Below are 3,708 nucleotides of genomic sequence, written 5' to 3'. Positions count from 1 at the left end.
AAAAAGAAAGAAAGAAAGAAAGAAAGAAAGAAAGAAAGAAAGAAAGAAAGAAAGAAAGAAAGAAAGAAAGAAAGAAAGAAAGAAAGAAAGAAAATGCCTCCATAAGATCTGGCAATAGGCAAGCTTGTAGGGCATCAGTGCGGAGAGCACAGCCCACTGTGGTTCATGCTGTCCCTGGGCTGATGGTTCTATGTTCAATAAGAAAGCCAGCTGAACAAACCACGAGGAGCAAACCCCCTCCATGGCCCCTGCATCAGCCTCTACCTCTAAGTTCCAGCCCAGCTAGAGATCTGCCCGGACTTCCTTCAGTGATGGATAATGTGGAAGTGTAAGCCAAAGAAACCCTTTTCTCCCCAACTTGCTTTTGGTCATTGTGTTCCAGCACAGCAATAGTTGCCCTAAGGAAAACAGGATCGTGTAACCAACCTGGCCTGGAATTCAAACTTGACATAAGCCTCCCAAATGCTGGAATTACAAGCATTTGGTCTTTTTTAATTGCCTACCTGGTCTTTCTAAGTCTTGATATGGCCACTAGAAGCAGAAAAGCTTTCTATTTCAGTTTTCCCCTCTTTCATCTTTTATGCTATTGATGTTGCAGCTATGAAATTAATATTTAATCCAAAGCCAGGAAAATTAGTTTTATGTTTTCATCTAAGGCCTATGATCAAATTTGAATGTATCTTTGTAGTGTGAGGCAAAGGTCTGAAGTCATCCTGCTGTATGCAGATATATGGCTTTCCAAGCAGTGATGCTGAAAATGTCACATAATGTTCCTTGAGAGTGCCTTGGTAACTTATTTAAAAATGTTCATGAGCTTAAGAGACAGCAGCAGTTAAGAGCCCTGGCTGCTATGGCAAAAGACCTAGACTCAATTCTCAGCATCCACATAGAGGTTAACAACTGTCTGTAACTCCAGTTCCAGGGAATCCAATCAATACCCTCTTCTGCCCAGGTACCGGGTATGCACATGGTACAGACGTACATGCAGGAAAAATGCCCACATATAAGATAGTTTTTAAATGATCATCAATGTGAAGATTTGCTTCTGAGCTCAGATTGTGTTCAGTGAACAATAGTGAATCTATCGTTCGGCCGAGATCATGCTGCCTCTGTTGCTGTGGCTTCATAGGTTTTTACCCTGGGAGGTGCGTGTTGGTTAGTCTACGCCTTTTATATGTGCATTGTAACTGTGGGTAAGGGGCTGGCAAGATGGCTCCGTGGTTTAGAGTACCTGTTGCTCTTCCAGAGGTCCTGAGCTTGATTCCCAGTTCCCACACCAGACAGTTCCCAGCCTGTCACTCCAGTTCCCAGGGGTATTCAATGGGTAGACATCCACATGCACATTCACATACCAACATACTTACCTACATGGTGCAAATTTTTTTTAAAAGACAGTTTATGGTCAGTTTTATCAAATTCTACAAAAAGGGACAGCTGGCAGCCTGGCTGTGGCTGCGTTGACTCTATAGAGCAATTTGCGAAACATTACTATGTTTTCTGATTGAAAAACACAGTATTTTTTTTCCATTCCATTAGATCTTCTTTGATTGCTTACAATAGTGCTCTCTAGTTTTCTGTACAGACTTACATTTTTCTTAAACTTACTCTTGGGTTTTTTTTTTGTATAGTTCTATGAAGGGAACTGTATTTTTTCAGATTTCATAGTCATAACTTAACATCTAGAGATGCTGTTGGTTTCTGTGCTCCACTGGGTACCCTACCAGCTTTCTGGATGCCACCAGTTGGTTGGTGGGATGGTTTGTATATGCTCAGCCCAGGATATGGCACTACTAGAAGGTGTGGCCCTGTTGGAGTAGGTGTGTCACTGTGGATGTGGGCTTTAAGACCCTCATTCCAACTGCCTGGAAGCCAGTGTTCTGCTAGCAGCCTTCAGATGAAGCTGTAGAACTCTCAGCTCCTCCTGAACCAAGCCTGCCTGGATGCTGCCATGCTCCTGCCTTGATGATAATGGACTGAACCTCTGAACCTGTAAGACAGCCCCAATTAAATGTTGTCCTTATAAGAGTTGCCCACACTCCCTCTCCCCAAAAACAAGCCCCATTTACTCAATTCTACTGGATTATTCTGTGGTGTTAGACACATGAAGAGTAGTGGGGATGTGGGGATTTGTCCCTGCGTGGGAGTGAGCGTGATGAGAGAGAACAGTGCTCCTCTTGGGATTGAGGACTCCATATTTGAAGTGGAGAAACTTGGTGTTGCTACCAGAGGAGCAGCAAAGGAAAGAGGGAGAAACCTGACTAAGAGAGCCGTGTGGAAGCAAATAAGGTAAAGGAGGCATGATCCTCATCTGTTCGTTTCCATGACTACCTTATACACCTCTACAACATCAGTGTCAGTTGCTACAGAATTTTAGCTGGGCTGAGCTGGTTCACTTATGAAATTGTGCTGGTAATCTTCAAACTTATCAGTTGTTTGTCCCATCAGACGCTTGACCCGTATTTAGTCCAGGCTGTGCAGATGATTGGATTGTTGTCATTCTTCATCTACAGACTCAAAACATAATCATTTTAAAGTACCTTGGGGGGGGGGGTGTAGAGTGTAACTATAGTAGCTTTATGATCCTGATGATTTTTTTTAATATAAAAGATGGATCTTCCCAGTTACAATCACAAAATTAAAACCAGTATTTAAAGTGGAGAAGTATTAAAATATTATGGACAAAAAAAAAAAAAAAAGAGTTGCCTTAGTCATGGTGTCTGTTCACAGCAGTACAACCCTAAGACAGTTGGTCAGTGGGACTCTTAGGTCTGTCTACAGAGGTGGTCACGGTATCTATGGGCTCTTGCAGCCTTGACTACGCAGTACCAAGTGGAGAGACCAGACGCTCTTTTTCCCCCCGTACTGCATCTTAGAAAGAGGTGTTCAGTCATTGACCACCAAGTATAAAGTTACAAACTCTTTTCACATCAGGACTCAACCAGAGACTCAAGCAAGCAGGAATTAGGGTCCCACACTCCAGACATTTTTCCAAAGGATCTTCTCAACCTATACTTGGGGCTGCTGCTTTCTAAGCCGTGAGTCCTCCAGGTTCCTATACCAGAAAACCTCTGCTGGGTCCCAACGTCTAGCAGCGTGCTGGCTGACACTATCTTATCATGATAGAAGCAAAACAGGGCCCTGGGTCCAAAACAGAGATTTTTTTTTCCTCCTCTGAGTATATATTCCTTTCCAGAACCTTCTTACATCTGCCCACTCTAGAAACGAACAGTTCCAGTGTTTACACCAGTCGTCTGTCTGTTTGTGGGACTCAGCAAAATACTCGATGTTCAAAAAGTAATGTCAGTGAACATCATGTACTTAGAATGCATGGTTTCAGGAAATCTACTCTGATCATTCAGAACAAATCATTCAGGGCCTGAATGGAAACCTAAAAGGTTACTGAGGTCCACACAGGGAAGCAGAACATGGTCTAGTTACTTTTTTTATGTGAATACACTGTCCTATGAAAAGACAAAACCATCTTAAAATAGACAGTCCTTGTCACTCATCTTGTGCATCTACCAAGTTCCAAGACTCGATTTTTGTCAGGTCGAAATAAAAATGCACACCTGTGGGGAATTGCAGGCTGGTCTCCAGTTGAGCTGAGGTCTGAACCCCAAAGGGTGAAAATTCACCTACAGGATGGTAGGCATTCTCTCATGCTCCTGGAACTCTGGCTCCTGCCTAAGTTACTGCCCGCCCCCCCCC

Source organism: Mus pahari, chromosome 4 (genome assembly GCF_900095145.1).
Source record: "Mus pahari chromosome 4, PAHARI_EIJ_v1.1, whole genome shotgun sequence".
In the NCBI taxonomy this organism is placed as follows: Eukaryota; Metazoa; Chordata; class Mammalia; order Rodentia; family Muridae; genus Mus; species Mus pahari.
Note: the sequence above shows the minus strand (reverse complement) of the source record.